The sequence below is a fragment of the Sphaeramia orbicularis genome, chromosome 4 (assembly GCF_902148855.1).
Source record: "Sphaeramia orbicularis chromosome 4, fSphaOr1.1, whole genome shotgun sequence".
NCBI lineage: Eukaryota > Metazoa > Chordata > Actinopteri > Kurtiformes > Apogonidae > Sphaeramia > Sphaeramia orbicularis.
The window spans coordinates 54295904-54314627 of NC_043960.1; the positions used below are offsets into that span (position 1 = coordinate 54295904).

The window sequence follows — 18724 nt, forward strand, 5'->3', positions numbered from 1 at the left end:
AAATCCAAAATACAAAGACTGGTTGGACATTTTTTTTACCAAGACATCTGGAAATTAGGGTCTGGAAAAAGTGTGGGATTTTGAAATTTCAAATGTGTAGGAACCCTGACCATCAACCTAAACCATCTACTGATCTAAACTGTTTAATACCTGCTGATCCACGAATTCTATCAATCCATGTCAATAATTGGTGTAAAATACACTTCTTCATCTTTTCATGGTCATCAGATATGACCCATTTGAACGTTCAGAGGCTCTGCAGTTACTGTGGAAACACCGTCATCTTCTACAACATTGATTCACCAGTAAAACCCATGGAGTTGGATCAGTGACAGTGGATGAACACATTGGGTTTATGTTCAGTTAATGACAGATTTACTGAAAAAGACACTTTACCTCAAGTTTTGTGTTTTTGGTATAATTACCCTCAAATGTAATCTTAGCATGATGATTAAAGAAAATGATCAGTAAAATGAATGTAGGATAATACATGATTTTAAGTAAAAAAAAAAAAAAAAAGAAGCAAAATGGAGAACATAATATGATAAATGGTGATAAATCACTAAACCCATAAAGAGCCAGTAATACTTTTGTGTCAGTTCTCAAATGAATTTTTCTCTGTATATAGCCTTTCTTAAGTCACTTATCACCATTTATTGTAATATTATCCTCTTTATTTGAAGTTTTTTCCAGTGTAAATCACGTCTTTTCCTGTATTTTAATTCACTGATCATGTTTAATACCTGTTGATCCATTAATCCTATCAATCCATGTCAATAATTGGTGTAAAATACAGTTGTTCATCTTTTCATGGTCATCAGATATGACCCATTTGAACGTTCAGAGGCTCTGTAGTTACCGTGGAAACACTGTCATCTTCTACAACATTGATTCACCAGTAAAACCCATGGAGTTGGATCAATGACAGTGGATGGACACACTGGGTTTATGTTCAGTTAATGAGAGATTTTACTGAAAAAGTCACTTTATCTTCAGTTTTTTCAGTTTTTATAAAATAACCTTTGAATTTACTCTGAGCTTTAATGAACAGTGAATAATCAGTGAATTAAATATTTCAGATTGTTCATATTTGTTCAGGTTATTCACATTTTTTGAAAAAGGAAAGTTTGTTGATGTAGCACTGTGACACTATTAGGTTTTAATCTGTGGTCTCTTTTATCATTGTGTGTTGTGTCCTATTGTTTTATGCATATTTATGGTACCTGATTAACCTGTTTTTTTGTTTTATAATTTAATCATGCTTTTAAATGCAAAGCCCTTTGAGCTTCACTATGTTGTTGTAAAGTGCTATAGAAATAAACTTTGATTTGATTCTGATTTGATTAAATATAGGAAAATACATGATTTACACTGAAAAACCTGTAAATAAAAAGGATAATTTTACAATAAATGGTGATAAAACACTTAAGACAGGTTTTATACAGAGAAAAATACATTTGGGAGCTGCCACAAAAGTACCACTGGGTCTTTATGGGTTAAAGGAAAAATGGTTTGTATCTTTTATTTCCTCTGCTCTTTTACTGTGTTTCTCAGTTGATGACTATGGAGGCCACACTGGTCTTTACAAATTAAAGTTTTAACAGTGGTTTGAGTGTAAATTCAGATGACTCATGTCATAATACAGCATCAAGACCCAACTCACTGAAAGAGCACTTCAGTCCACACACACAGGAAAAGACATCTCTAAAGATAATGAGATGGATGACAGACATGGAATGGTTTTTCTGTCTTTTAACAGACTCAACACTTATCTGTAGTAGTAGGTTATTAATCAGGGTTGGTATGGGTACTTGAACTCCTTGAAAGTGCTTGAATTTCAGTGTTGTGTTTGCAAGGTCTGGAAAGTGCTTGAATTTAAGTTTAAATGCTTGAAAGTGCTTGTAATTATAAGTCTTTGATGTGATTCATTCATTTATTTTTAAATATTAACTCAAGCCAAAGTGACTTACAGAGAGGTGATACATTTTGGAGCCGTCTCTGACCAGTGTGAGAGCTGGCCTCTGATCCAGCCGGACTCTGGAGATGGACATAATTCACATGGCGAAAGCATTTTACACAGTGAAACGACGCTAACCTTAACACAACACACAGGGCTGGTAACCGTTCAACCTTACCTTTGGCGCTAATGACAGATGACGCCCTGGTGTTTGCTCTGCCGCTAGATTCACAAGCGTTGCTAAGTAGCGCATCAAACATGTGACATTCCTGCAGATGAATCGCATGCTGTGTGGGCAAATGTTTGATCATATTGGAAGGATTTCCCCCTTTGAAGAAATGGAAGCTTTGACAGTGTTCCAAGTGGCCCTAGTGTCATCTTTTTGCGTGAAATATAGCCATACTTTAGAGCATTTCTGCCTCGACGCCATGTTGGCGACATTCTAAACAGTGGTGTAGTGGTCCCTGGAGAAGTGGATATACTCTCAATTTTTGCTTTTTTTTTTTTTTTTTTTTTTTTTTTTTAAGTAGTCCAGGAAAACGCCCTGTTTTAGAAACAGTGACATGTCAGACTACTCTATTTAGTTTCCCTAAAAATTCATCAGTAGTATTTGCTCACTATTGTAAAATGATCATGACTTGATCAGGAGCAGTTTGTAGGTTTTACTGGACACACAAGCAGCTGCAGGAATGGAAATGAGGAAAACATAGGATAACGTTAGCCTTTCTTAGCCTACTCACACAGTTGAACTATTGGTGACACCATCTCTGCTCTTCTAAATGCACAGTCATATGTCCAGTAGTTTAAAACAGTGACTCATTCTGTAACCACCTTAGAACTTACCTCTGAATTATGTATTCCATGAAAATAGGTTCTCTTGATATGTGTCACTCATTTGAAATAAGTTTATTCTGCCTTTCTTGTTCATATTCCCAATAATTGTGCATCTTTCAGCAAGACCGCCAATGACCTGTCAATCAACTCGGGTGGAACCGGCACCTGAGGTGTCCAGTCAGGCTCCAGAGGTGGACAGCACTAGTTAGCAATATTTTCCTGAGAATGACCTGCCCTACTCTGCCTCTGATTGGCTCATCAGTGAAGGCAGTGAGTACTAGGCAATGGGCTCTCTGCACAGCCCCACTACTTCCTGAACTTCAGGTGGCTCCTTTATTTCCTGTCTTTCATTATTGGACACACTGATTAATCCAGTTGTGCCTAATTAATCAGTAGTCACAACAAGAAGTAGCAGACACACCTGGATTAATCAATGTGTCCAATAATGAAAAACAGGAAATAAAAGACCCACCTAAAGTTCAGGAAGTAGTGGGGCTGTGCATAGAGCTGAAGCAGAATTGTTAAGTTGGCAGGCAAACAGTTCTAAGGAACTGAGCTACTGAGAGCCGGTTCTCAAAAAGAAACTGTTCTTGATTCCCATCCCTAATGACAGGTAGCTGTGTTGAGAAAAAAAGAAAAAGAAACAATGGACGTATGTAACCGGTGGTGTCGGACTCTGCAGTGTGTTTTTTTAAGGACGAGACCCGCACGTACGACTTTGGAAGCAGTCTCCGTTTATTGTTTTTTTTTCCATTCCTGACAAAAGTGGCATAAAACACAAAACCTCCAGTCAGCGACCCCCGTAAAACATGCCCCTGCACAAACCAAATGATATGGAAATGTGTTCCAGCACATCATAAGCACCTCATACAGTTTGAACTAGCCAGTTTATACAAAAAATCAAATCAGCAGAGGCTAAACCAAAAACTTTCATGAACTGCACGGCTGCGTACCTCTCCCACAGAGATCCGGAACAAAAGGGAAGAGGCAAAGGCGCGAAACTCCAGTTATAGAGGGCAGTGTCACACCACAAATCACTCGTTGGGGAACAGGCTCAAATTAAAAGTTCGACATACTGACTCGGAGGCCCGTAATGTCAGGTATTAACCAAAACAAATGAAAATAAAATGAACAGATTTTGTGTAATTATAGCAAACAATACACAATATCATCTACATGCCCACATTGCTGCGAAATAATTGACCCTGTTACATGTATGTGTCACACAGAGCTCTGTTTACCGGCATGGCGTACATGGACAGACACCACAGACTGCTACACCTTACAGAAAAGTATGCCTTGAAGGTGATGTGACCTGTTCTCCAGAGGGAAAGACGTGGGATGATGGGTTCCACATCATGATGACTGGGCTAACACTATTAGGAAATATGTCCCTCAAGTGTGATTAAGTAAAGCCCACTGTGTGCTGGTATTTTTCTGGTGTGAGGATTATCAAGTAAATGTGTAGTTGGTGTGTGTACTGGACCACACTCAGACACTGCATGAGTGTGAGAACTTTGTTTTAAGCACATAGCTGGGGAAAAAAAAAAAAATTGGACATTGGACATTGATTAGTCTTGCTTGACATGCTGTATCCAGCTCCATCCACAGTGTAAAAGAAATGATGGATTGTGTTCCTCAGGATGTGGAAAAAGTTCGTGTGCTTTGCTGTGGAAACGACTGCATTTGATTCAGTCATTTGGCAAATGGTGTCGGAGGCATCAAGAGTACCAGGCCTCACGGGTCAGTACTTGCGATCTCATTGCCCCAGGAAAAGACACACACTGCATTCCTGCATACTGCGCATCATAATTCCCATTACAGCCAAACACAATGAAGCACAATGAAGGCAGTCTACAGGTCAAGCATGTTATGCAACTACTTAGTGTTAGGGGAAATTAACATGAGGCAAAGAGACCAGGTCCTACAGAGGGTCTATATGGTTTTTAAAACTCATAAGTTTACTAGGAAAGCATCCTCTGAGATGAAAGTCAAAGTAGAACTAACAGCAGCAGACATAAACCATGCTTATCTGCTGTGAGCTGCATCATTGATCTTTGTATGCCATGAAAGGCAGACTACAAATGATCCACCAAAATCCAGAACAGGTTTGGGTACAACATCTTGACATTCGTTAAATAGATATATCACGAATGTGTGTGTAGAAGACATACGGACCCTGCTTGTACTGCGTGTCCTCTACATGTTGCCTTTGTGTATGAATTTATGGAGCATTTTGAAAAGCACACTCAGTGACAGATGGTGCAGCCAGGGAGAATGAATTTTGTTAATTTCACGTTTAAAGGTACAAAGCAAAGGCAGGGCCCAGCTGAGGCTAAGGAGGTTTGGTAGGTGTAGTGTTACTACGACCAATCCAAATTTTATACCCATTGACTAGACAAATACTGTGCACACAGCTGACTCTTACACTTATTTACTTCAGGTTTTGGTTAAGTGTTTACAAAGAGCATTGAAGTCCACTCTTAACCCTTTATCGGGCAAATAACTATTTCTGGTCATGTCCACACACATTCCAATGCCCCGTTTCCACTGTGTGGTATCGACTCGGCTCGGCCTTTTTGCGTTTCCATTACAAAAAGGACCTGGAATCTGGTACCCGGTACTACTTTTTTGGTATCACCTCCGCCGAGGTTCCAGGACTGGGGACCAGATACTAAAACGTGACATGTAAACACTGCAGACCACTGATTGGTCAGAGTTGCCTCTGTGACCCGCCGTTTTACAAAAAACAGATGTGGAAGTGGACAGTAAATATAGCGGTGCATTAATCCACATGATAACAGCCCAAAACTACACCATGGTCAGTCGAGGAGATTCAGTCTTTGGTGGCCGACATAAAAATTCAGATGAGACAACATGCAACGAGCGAGTTTTCAGCAACTCTGAACAGACGACATGGAAGTAACGCGTCACATCGCTATGACGTCCAGGTACTGTAAAGTTAGTAGTATCCCATAATGGAAATGGTCTGCAGGAATACTGAGTCGAGTCAAGCCGAGCCGAGTCGAGCTGGTTCCACGTAGTGGAAACACAGCACAAGACAGTGACAGTAACAGTTCCAGTCAGTGAGTCCCCAATCCGTGGTCCAATGTGGTGTCCAGGGTCTGTAAGGTCCAATGTGGTGTCCAGGGTCTGTAAGGTCCAAAGTGGTGTCCAGGGTCTGTAAGGTCCAAAGTGGTCTCCAGGGTCTGTAAGGTCCAAAGTGGTCTCCAGGGTCTGTAAGGTCCAAAGTGGTCTCCGGGGTCTGTAAGGTCCAATGTGGTCTCCGGGGTCTGTAAGGTCCAAAATGGTCTCCAGGGTCTGTAAGGTCCAAAATGGTCTCCAGGGTCTGTAAGGTCCACCTCTGCATGAACAGTGAGTGGACCTGCTTTGTTCGGTTCCATGAAGTAATGGAACTAATGTAAGGAATGATGTTCAAAGGGATCATGTGGATGTGGACAAAGGTCTGGATCAGGGGTCAGCAACCCTAGTCATTGAGAGCCACTATCCTGCATGTTTTAGATGTTTCCTTCTTCCAGCACACCTGATGGTCATTATCAGGCTCCTGCGGAGCTTGATGATAGGCTTATCATTTGAATCAGGTGTGTTGGAAGAGGGATACATCTAAAACATGCAGGATAGTGGCTCTGTAGGACCAGGGTTGCTGACCCCTGGTCTGGATCAACATCAAGGTCAGGTTTATTTCTGTAGCATGTTTACAACAACGCAAAGTGTCCAAAGTGCTATACAAGGATACAGGTAAAAACACAAAATATAAGAAAACTAATAAAAATGTATGGATATGAAAGATAAGATAAAACTGATAAAACAGGTACACAATAATAAGATAAATAGTCTTTAAAAACACAACCAGACGACAGAACAAATAAAAGTGACACACTTGTATTAAAAGCCAGTGCAAATACGTGCGTCTTTAAAACAGATTTAAAATATTCAATGGACTGTGCACATGTGACATGCTGGGTCAGAGAGCCCTTATGTTTGTCTAATGTTATAAAAGTGATGTTCTAATGTTCTAAAATACATGTTCCTTTCACCTTACATATGTTTTTATTGTATTTTTTAATATATTTTTCTTGGATTTCTTTCTTTTTCTTTTTTTTGCCACTTACGGGCAAGGAACCAAATATGGTAATTTCATTGACCTTGATTTTCTACATGACAATAAGACATTTTTGAAAATTTTCACAAAAGTAATAAAGTCTTGTTCTGTCCTCCAATAACACACTAAGGTTGAAATGTTGAATTTCAAATTTCAGAGTGTTTCTGAGTGAACTGTTAAGAGTTAACTCTTGGTTCTCTGTTTGTCCCTTAAACAACCTTGTTTTTTCACTGTTGTTTTTGTTTGAATTCAGATGTTTACTTCAGCTGTAGCCTGGTTTCACATGAGACCTACTTATTCAGTGAAACAGATTATATTCCAGCCCTGTGCATCTGTCGTAACTTTAACTCTCGCTTTATTAATCAGGCCAAAGGTTCTGACAGGACGACTGAACAGTCATTTGGACTGAAACTGTAGCAAGAGAAGAAAACAAAACCAGTTTCATTTCAATGTAGAACTTTTGATTAAACATATAATAGGGTTAAAAGTCTGACCTTTGGCCCCTTGTAGTGATTCCTGACAGTGTCGCTGATATCGACAGTAAGAGGTACTTGACCTCCCAGTCAGCGGTTATTTTATGTTGTCCGTAAAGTTCCACAAAAGTCACTGTTCCCAGCATTTTATGAACCAAATATGGCGGATGTGGTGGTTTGAACAGTGACAGGATCTATCCATCACAGGGCTGTCAAAGTCATTTTAGTTCAGGTTCCACATTCAGGACAAAGTGAGCTCAAGTGGATCAGACCAGTCAAACAATAACACAATAACTTATAAATAATGTCAACTCCAAACTTTTTTCTATGGTTTAGAATAAATGAAGTAAAATTACATAATGAAAATGTTTACATCTACACACTAACCTTTAAAAAAATGTGAACAACCATGAACAACCTGAAACCTGCAAATGCAATGTTAATAATATTGTGCCTCAGTTTCTCATTTGCACATGTACAAATTCCAGTTGATCTACAAAAGCACAAAACATTTAATAACAGGCAGAATATTGGTAAAGCTGCACTTACTTTTCTTAAGACAATTTAGGTCATTCATATTTTTGGTGAAATTATAGTTTGTAAATGTAAACATTTTCATGTAATTTGACTTTTTTACTCTAAAACAGGGGTGTCAAACTCATTTTAGTTCAGGGGCCACATTCAGCTCAATATGATCTCAAGTGGGCCGGACCAGTAAAATAATAACAGTGGAAAAAAGTCATATTAAATTATGATAATGTTTACATCTACAAAAATCTGAATAACCTGAACTGGAAACATCTTAAGCAAACAAGTGCAAGTTTAACAATATTACGCCTCAGATTATTAGTTTATCCTTTACACATGTGCATTAAAACTTACATTACAATTATAAATGCACAAAACATTAAATAACAGGTGGAATATTGGTAAACTTGCATTTACTTATCTTAAGACATTTCAGGTTTTTCACATTTTTTGTAAAATAACAGTTTTTTAATATAAACATTTTCATGTAATTTTACTTTTTTACACTAAAACAAAGATAAAATTTACTGTTTTCATTATTTATAGGTTTAATATGATTGTATTTTACTGCTCTGACCCACTTATGATGTAATTGGTCTGTATGTGGAATCTGAATTAAAATGATTTTGACATCCTTGATTGTTAATATCTTCAGTGTAATTTTTGTATTTCACATATCCATCCTACGGGCCAGATTGGACCCTTTGGCGGGCCGGATTTGGCCCCCGAGTCGTTTGTTTGACACCTGTGGTCTAGAATTAACAAATGAACCAAAGTCACAGTCTTTATCGTGACAGTTGTCGTTTTCAGTGAACGATGAGTTGGTATATTCTGAACGTATCTGAACACCTGAGAAGCAGCGGCGGCTGGGGAAGTTATTTTTTGGTGGGGCGTAGTATTCAAGTCAGTTTTCAGCTGCACTAGAACTTTTATTTGTATGTAAACTCCACCCGTCTATCCCCCAAACATCCATATTTATCTGAGTCTATTGTTAATAAACTTCCCTCAGGATTAATAATGTGTCTATCTACAGTTGTGGAAGAAATTATTAGACCATCCAAAGTCATCAAAAACAATGATTATGCAATCCAGTACTAGCCCCCAGGCCGCATGTTTCACATCTGTGCGCTAAAACAAAGAGAAAAATTTGGATTATTATGATAATATTTTACTCGTCTGATCCACTAGAGATCATATTGATCTGTATGTTGCCCCTGAACTAAAATGACTTTAACATCCTTGATATATTCAGTGTGATTTTTGCATTTCACAAATTGATCCCACAGGCCAGATTTGACCCCTTGGTGGGCCGGGTTTGGTCCGTGGGTTGTATGTTTTGGCACCCCTGATCTATCATATCTCAAGTCCCAGAAATAAGTGGACTGTATTGCACCACATTGACTAGGGTTGTAATGATGTCATGGTGTCCTACCATATAATGCACGTTTCAGCCCCAACCCGTGTCCGTCCCATCAGTGTCTGACCGTTGTTGCAACACAGGAGGGCGTTTGCACGGGCTTTCCTTAGCCCTCACAGGCCCGATCGCCGCCAAACTCACCAAATGAACAGAAACATTACCTGACTATCTAGTAGGCACAATTTTATGTCCGTTTTCAAATGTTGTGAGGTATGCTGGGAGATTTTAACAGGGTCCTAGCTCACCACAGACCGGGTCCCAGCTCCTGCCGCAATGCTCAGAAATGGTTATGCTGCCGTTGATGAAATTTCTACTCCTGCCAGACCATGCTACAATGTGAAGGCTGCAGTTCACTACCGCTGTATGTATTTACCGTACTTTCTGGGTTATAAGGCGCACCGGAATATAAGCCGCACCTGACTATAAGCCACGGCTGACTTTAAGTCGCACCTGACTATAAGCGGCAGGTGTCCACGTTGTGACATGAGATATTTACACAGAAAGATTATTTAAATATTTATCTCCATACCTTAACTGCTTTTTTCCAAACAGTGCCTGTAACACGGCAGTAAAACGGCAGGAACACAGCTGGTTCAAAAACCCAGAAACGTCATTGATCTGTATCTTCATCCTTCTTCTGCTCATTGAAACCACTGCAGTCATCTTCTTCAGTGTCAGAGTTGAACAGCCTCAGAAGGGCTCTGTCACACTCCTTATCAGTCTCTCCTCTGTTGTTGCTCACTGGCACTTCCGTGCTGCAGCTCTATTTCCGTCTTGGACAGACACATCAATTGCTTTTGACTTCAAAGCTGCATCATATGCATTTCTTCGTGTGTTTTTCATGATGAGGGTTTGTGCATGACACGCAAAATGATTGTTAAAAGTTAAGAATAAAACTGCTCCTCTTCATCACCTTTTCCACCTGTCTCACTTTTGCACTTCCTGCTAGAGCGCCCCCTGGTGGCTGTTAGCCCATATAAATCGATACTCGAGCTGCATTGCTGTATGAGCTGCAGGGTTCAAAACGAGAAAAAAGTAGCGGCTTATAGTTCGGAAAGTACGGTAATCATGCTTGACAGGCCAAACAAATACATGCTCTTCCCTTCATGCCTCGCATGTTGGCTCAAATTTTTACCTGCACCATGCATGATTAAATGGTAGTTTACAAATGGATAGTGATGGCAGACAAGTTCTACTTATCATGCTATCGTACAATGGCACCACGCGTACAATGCCGCTAGTTACGATTAATGGCAGTTTTAGGTGAGAGTTAGGTAAGTATTGAGGACCAGTGTCAGGAGTCCATCCATGGTAAAGGATGTGACTGACTGCTGAAACAAAGGTACTACCTCCACTACTACTACACCCTACACCCCAAACTTTAAACATCTAAGACCTACTGCACTACTATACCATTATGTAGGTTGACCTCAGTTCTGTCATTTTGATATGAAGTCCCAAAAAAGGTAAAAAGAAGGTTCTTAGTGATTCAGAAGTTCATAAATCAGATTCTGCATGGTCTAAAATGTGTGATTTGGTACCAGAATCATCCATATTGTGCAAGTCTGCGTATTTATTGTGAAAAGTAATATTTTGGTATTGATAATGGCAGCCATCTTGAAAAAAATGGCAGCCATCTTGAATTTCAGGTGGCTAGCATATTTTTACTAACAAGTAACCTACAAGGAATATGTGGGCCAAGTTTGGTGCTTGTATCACAGGCTTGTATCATGGGGCGGCCATGGCTAAGGACGTAGAGCTGTTGTGTCCTTAGGCAAGGACACTTCACCCTCCAATGCCACTCACACTGGTGTATGAATGTTCGGTGGTGGTGGGAGGGGCCGTTTGGCGTGAATAGACTCTATGCACAGCCTCACTACTTTCTGAACTTCAGGTGGCTCCTTTATTTCCTGTCTTTCATTATTGGACACACTGATTAATCCAGGTGTGCCTAATTAATCAGTCGTCACAAGAAGTAGCAGACACACCTGGATTAATCAGTGTGTCCAATAACACTGGTCAACAACAAATTTATTGTTTAAGTTTTTTTAGCTGATTTAGGATAATTTTGGTGTGCTGAATCCAAAAATCACATTAATTTTGCTCAATCAGGTCAACTTTCTGAACTATGCTACATATTGGCTTTTTAACATTTTTGCTTACATTTATGGGCATTTTCACATCATATGATACAAAATTCTTTCATATTTCTGGCAATAAATGAGTTCTGAAGATTTTACTTTTGCCAACTTATGATTAATGGTTTTTTTAATATTACAGGTGAATGAAATGGCTTCGACTAGAAGAGCTTGCAAAAATAAGGCTGACGTATTCTGCTACATCTGCAGTGGATACACCATTGTACCTAACAGGAATCAAGTCACAAGTTTCATAAAGTGTGCTTACCAATCTTATTTTGGTATGAATTATTATATTTTGTGAGAAGATCAAATTTTTCAAAATCAAATTAGCAAAAAAACCTGACCTGATTGAGAAAACCAGATGTCATTTTTGGATTTAGCGGTGCAACATGGTCCTAATTCAGTTGAAAAAACCTCGACAACTTGCAAAAAACATTTTTTTGTAACCCAGTGTAATTGAAAAACAAGAAAATAAAAGACCCACCTGAAGTTCAGGAAGTAGTGGGGCTGTGCTTAGAGATCATTGGCAGCCACACGTCTGTCAGTCTGCCCCAGGACAGCTGTGGATACTAACATAGTTTACCACCACCAGAGTGTGAATGTGTGAGTGAATGAATGAGGGATCAAAAATGTGAAGCACTTTGGGCGCCTTGAAAAGAAATCTAATCCTTATTATTATTATTATTATTATTATTATTATTATTATTATTATTAGTTATTACATTTGGAAAGATTCGACTTAAAAATCCTTTATCTGCTGCACTAACCATTGCATAGCTTTGTTAGAGTAAGGCTGTTCCTCTCCAGTTCAGACTGTCATACAAGCTCTAGGAGGGTGAACTTGTGAATTGATGCAGTAAACACACTGTTTGATCACAAGACAAACTGCATAAAATAGTCTGATGCACCTGTAGAGACTACAGCTGACATTCCAGCAGGTTTGAATTTGAACTTTTCACCTCATGCTCCAACGAATGTTCAAAGTTCAACAAAAAATAGACCGCCCTAATAAGTACTGTTGTGAAATTAATTTGCACAAAATAATTGTAGTAATTGTGAAACTGCGATTATTTCTGTGACAATAATCGTAGCGCCAAAATCTCTCATCGTTACATGTCTAACGTTAACCTGGTCTACTCCAGCCTTTGTCGCTGACTGCCCCTCCACCAGCTGACCGCTGTATTGACTCTCTCTGTTCTGTATATCCACCCATACATCACTAGGGTTAAGTTACAGAAACACCGTGTGCACCCAGTGAAAACGGCTTCTTCACTGGTGCAAAGCCCAGTTTCATAAAAATAGAGCCCTTTGTGGTACTTCTGCGTCTCTGTGCTGTCTTTTTATATTAACAGATCTGTTTTCCAGACGCATTCATGGCTTGTTTATGGATCAGATTTTCAAACATTTTCATTCTTTTGTTGTTGTTTGTGTAGCCACCAATATCTTTGCCAAGTCTCTTGGATTCCATTGTTGCCACCACAATGCTGTGAGAGGAGACAGAAAAAGCTCATTATTGACAGAGCCTTCAGTTTCAAGTTATTTCACATAGTAGTTAGCAGATGAAAAGCTGCCAGTTTTGCAGAATAACACAGTGTCTGTGGAAGAGAATTCAGCTCACACACAGGATGAGGCTGGTGGGACAGAACGCCACTGTTTCCACTCCTGAAGCGTAGATGCTCTCAGATTTGGGCTCTTCTCTTAGGAGATATTGCTGAGTCATTGCAGGGTTTCATGTCTTTTGGAGCAGGATGTTGAGCTCCGTTTTGCTTGATAATGCACTCTGTTAGATCCCCGTCCTCCTAAACCATCCACACACCTCCTTCTCAAACCACCGTTCTAAGTTCTACTAACTTGTGTATGAATAGATTTCACACTGAGGAGCACTGAGCTGGAAATGAATTCTAGTCAGGGGAGAATCTGCAACTGTCTGCAAACACACGGCTTCCCATGGACTTTGTATATTTAACCCACAATGAACCAAACAGACACAGACGACCAAAACCATCTACTGATCTAAACTGTTTAATACCTGATGATCCACTAATCCTACCAATCCATGTCAATAATTGGTGTAAAATACAGTTCTCCATCTTTTCATGGTCATCAGATATGACCCATTTGGACGTTCAGAGGCTCTGTAGTTACCGTGGAAACACCGTCACCTTCTATAGCATTGATTGACCAGTAAAACCCATGGAGTTGGATGAATGACAGTGGATGGACACACTGGGTTTATGTTCAGTTAATGCAGTGGTTCCCAGCCTTTTTTTGGCTCATGACCCTATTTTAACATCACAAATTTCTGACGACTGAGACATTTTTTTTTGCTAAAATGAATGTATTTTTGATCATGTAATAGTTTGCTATACTATGTTGCAAATAAACGTTAATTTTAGACGACATTTAGTCTATATAATGTAGATTATTATGGACGGAGGCAGAAAAGCCAGGTGTAGATTACTGCACAAAGGGAGACTTGGATTTTCCTTGGTCAGGATATGTACAGTCAGTCCAGCTTGGATTTACAAGGCTGACAATTAATACTGAACAAACAAGAACTAAAACTATGAATTATGAAAGAGCTGCAGCATCTGAAACCGACCACAATGAACATTTGACAGATAAATAGAACCACAGTGCTGCAGTTTCAGCTTCAGAGTGTGTCCTGTCTTTTATGGACTGGGATTGTCTCTGTCAACTCACCATATATTTTTTATCTCTAAGTTTTTTTGGGTTTTTTGTAATTATTTTTATCAATTACTAGAAATTTCAGGCGATCCCATTTGAATTCCAGGTGACCCCACGTGGGGTCTCGACCCCAAGGTTGAAAAACCCTGAGTTAGTGACAGATTGGACTGAAAAAGACACTGTTTATTCAGTTTTCTGTTTCAGATATAATAACCCTCAACTTTAATTTAGCTTTTCATGAGCATCTACATCAGTGGTTCTCAACCTTTTTAGAGCGAATGCCCCTTTACAACATCATGAGCCTCCGGCTGCCCCCCCCCCCCCCCAAATAAATAAATACATAAATAAATAAATAAATAAAAATAAAATAAAATAAAATTAGGACTGGGAGGGTGGAGCATTATAGCGCCCTCTTACTTCATCATTAACCTTCTTGTCGCATCCATCCTCACTCTAAAACTAGTTGTCAAGTGGTGGTGGTGGTGGTGGTGGTGGCGGCAATAGGTAGCACACTGGGGGGACACAGAAATTTGCCATTAACATAAAATGCTGCTTGATTTTGGCACATATATAGACTAGTGCCCACATTTTGGTCGCCTGGGAGTAGTACTGCCCCCATTGAGAAATACTGATCTGCTTGATCAATTAATTAAATAAGGGAAAATACCTGATTTTCACTGAAAATAAGCAAAATACAGTGGATGATATGAATGAATGAATGTTTATTTCAGTTAAATACAAAATACAAAACACATACATATTAAAAAAACAACAAAACAAAACACATACATATTAAAAAAAACAAACATAAAATTAACACATTTTGTAACTGAAAAAGGAAGAAGCTGAAGCCGGAGGCTTATTTCTGCTTCTCCTATTTACATCCTCAGTCCAAGTCCACACCTTAAGTTGCAGCAGATAAATACTTAAACTTAAATTATACTACATTCAGTGTAATAAGTTATTTTATAATCATATTACTTTCATAGCCCTTCATAATTTGACAAATTAAATTCTTTTTGAAACTCAACAGTGAGCTACACAGTTTCACTTCATCCTTCAGTTCGTTCCATAGCTTGACACCAATAACTGAAACACTGATATTTAACGTTTGTTCGTACTTTACATTTTTCAAACACAAACATCCCTCTTAAATTATAATGTCCTTCTCTTAACTTAAAAATTTTCTGAATACAAAAAGGAAGGTTTTTACTTTTAACGCGAAACATAAATTCCATTGTTTTTAAATATACAATGTCAAGAAATTTTAGTAAACCAGATTCTACAAAAAGTGGATTACTTGATTGGAGATAACCATCTTTGTTTATGACTCTAATAGCTTTTTTTTGGAGTTTAATTATTGGGTCTAAATTAGTTTTATACACAATGCCCCATATTTCCACACAGTATGACATATATGGCATTACAAGTGAACAATACAACATGTGCAAACATTTTTTGCTTAACAAGTCTCGAGTTTTATAAAGAATCGCAACAGCCTTGGACATTTTGCGTTTGATATATTATATTTGTGGTTTCCAACAGAGTTTATGGCCAATAATCACTCCCAAAAATTTTGTTTCATACACCCTTTCAATTTCAATTTCATTAATTTTCAGTTTTATTTCATCATTTCCCCTAGCACCACCAAAAACCATAAATTTTGTTTTATCTTCATTAAGTGATAACTTATCAACGTCAAACCATTTTTTTTAACTTGCTCAATTCCTTTTCCACAGTTTCTAATATTTGTTTCATATTTGCTCCCGAATAAAGCAAATTAATATCATCTGCAAATATTGTAAATTTTAACTCACTAGATGCCATAAAAATATCATTTAGATAAAGTATAAATAACTTGGGTCCCAGAACTGAACCTTGTGGGACCCCACATGTTACTTTTCTAAGTTGTGAATTTGTATTTCCAATTGATACATACTGAGACCTATTTTGTAAATAACTTTTTAACCAGTTTTGTGCCACACCTCTTATACCATGCATTTCACATTTCCGGAGTAATATTGAGTGATCAATTGTGTCAAATGCTTTCCTTAAATCAATAAAAACACCCACAGTATGTTGTTTCTGATCCACCGCTGTTGCTATAGTTTCTGCAAATTCCATTACTGCTAAAGATGTTGATCGGTTTTTCCTAAATCCGTACTGGTGATCATTTAATATCCTATATTTGTCTATGTAGTCATCTATCCTCTTTACAAACAGTTTCTCAAGAATTTTAGAAAACTGTGGTAACAGTGACACCGGTCTATAATTTGACACCATGTGCTTATCACCATTTTTATAAATCGGAATCACTTTAGCTATTTTCATGTTTTCTGGAAAAGTGCCTGTTTGAAATGATTTGTTACATACATAAGTGAATGGTTGAAGGATACTGTTTATCACTTGTTTTATGAGTGACATATCAATGGAATTTCTATCAGTAGATTTTTTATTTTTACATTTCCTGACCACTTCCAACACTTCACTTTCACAAACTCCACCAAGAAACATTGAATTATTGTTTTCAATAGCAAAATCAAAGGTTTTATCATCCTTTTCCCACTTGGTAATATCTTTTGCCAAATTAGGACCGACATTAACAAAAAAATCATTAAATATATTCACGATGTCCTCTGTATTTTCCACCACAGTGTCACCAGTTTTAACAACATATGTAGCAAAATTATTTTTATTACTTTTTTTAATCATATCATTTAACACTCTCCAAGTACCTTTAATATCATTTTTGTGTATTTCTAACAACTTATCATAATAGGCTTTTTTATGTGTTCTTATAATTGCTGTCAATCTATTTTTGTATCTTTTATATTTATTCTCTTTTTCTATTTTTTCTATTTTTCTATTACAATAAATGCTAATAAATCACTTAAGAAAGGTTAAATAAAGAGAAAAATACATTTGGGAACTGACGCAAAGGTAGCACTGGGTCTGTATGGGTTAATATATAGGTAAAGAAATGTAAAGAAACTGTAGTAAACATAAGAAATACAAGGAATCTGTCTGTCTGTCTGCCTGTCTATCAGTATATTCATGTCATCCTGTATATAATATTTTTCTGTATAATCCCCTTAGATTAGCTCTTTATCCATTGTGGATGTTTAGTCTGATACACAGTTAATATGCAAGTCAAAATACTGAATTAGTCAAGCAAATAAATCCAGGCATCACATTCAAAATAATGAATTTATAAAACTCAAACTGAATCTAACCATTACAAATGTAGGCTATCCTGGTATGATTTTCCATTTTTCCAACAGTTCCTCTCAGTCTAAACCCGTCGAAGCCTGATAGTTTCCATCAGCCACTGTTGGAGCAGATCCAGTTTAACTCAGTTTAACGGATGTAACTTCAGTCCTAATAACACATTTATGTCAAAACACTTCATTAAGTGAGTCCAAAACTGGATGATAAAGCAATTATAGTGATTATCAAGATGTAATTTTAATATTGTATCCCTCTAAGGCAGGGGTGTCAAGCTCATTTTAGTTCAGGGGCCACATTCAGCTAAATTTGATCTGAAGTGGCCGGACCAGTGAAGTAATAACAAAAATATATAAATAATGTCATCTCCAAACTTTTCTCTATGTTTTAGAGCGAAAAAAGTAAAACTACATGATTAAAATATTTACATCTACAATCTATCCTTTCAAACAATGTGAATAACATGAACAAACTGAAAAAAAATGTGTAATTTTCACACTATTATGCTTAAGTTCATCATTTACACATGTACATTATAACTGACAGATCACATTGGATCTACAGATACACAAAACATTTCATAACAGGTGGAATATTACTAAAATTGCACTTACTTCTCTCAATACATTTCAGGTTGTATATAGTTGTTCAGGATATTCAGATTTTTTTTTTTTTTTTTTTTCAAAATTATACTTTGTTTTAGTGTAAATACATGAAAACATTTACAAAGAGAAAAATTTGGAGTTGTGAGTATTTACAGGTTATTATGACCCACTTGAGATTGAATTGGTCTGAATGTGGAGCCTGAACTAAAATAATTGTTGATATCTTAGTATAATTTTTGCATTCCACAAATTCATCCCACGGGCCAGACTGGACCCTTTGGTGGGCCAAATTTGGCCCCCGGGCCACATGTTTGAGACCCCTGGTTTTTAACGGCACACCATGAATAAAAAAAGAAAAAAAGGGGAAAAAGAAATGAATATAAGGGTTCAGTGAAAATGAAGTAAATAAGCAGAGTTTAAGTCAAAAAAACCAAACCCGAAGGTTTGTCTTATTAAATGTTTCTTTTTTTTTTTTTGCTTGTCAGATGCTAGTCCAATAATCAGCCATTACAATCTGACTAATCTCAATAATTATAAAAATTATAGAATTAAACCACATGCCTCATGCATTATTGATTCTTTAACATTCTGTTCCTAGTTGAAGTATATTTGCCCGTCTGTCTGACCTGTACGACTATCTTAATGTTTGTCTGTTGAGTGGAGCTGGGCCTGTGTGTGTGTGTGTGTGTGTGTGCGTGCGTGCGTGCGTGTGTGCATCCTCCAACTCTTTTGG

At 37.8% G+C, this 18724-nt stretch overlaps 1 protein-coding gene across 1 annotated transcript in view; it reads left to right on the forward strand.

Annotated features, from left to right (window-relative positions):
• negr1 (neuronal growth regulator 1) overlaps nt 1–18724 on the forward strand; it is a 385618-nt gene that overhangs the window by 209708 nt on the left and 157186 nt on the right. The window lies entirely within an intron of this gene.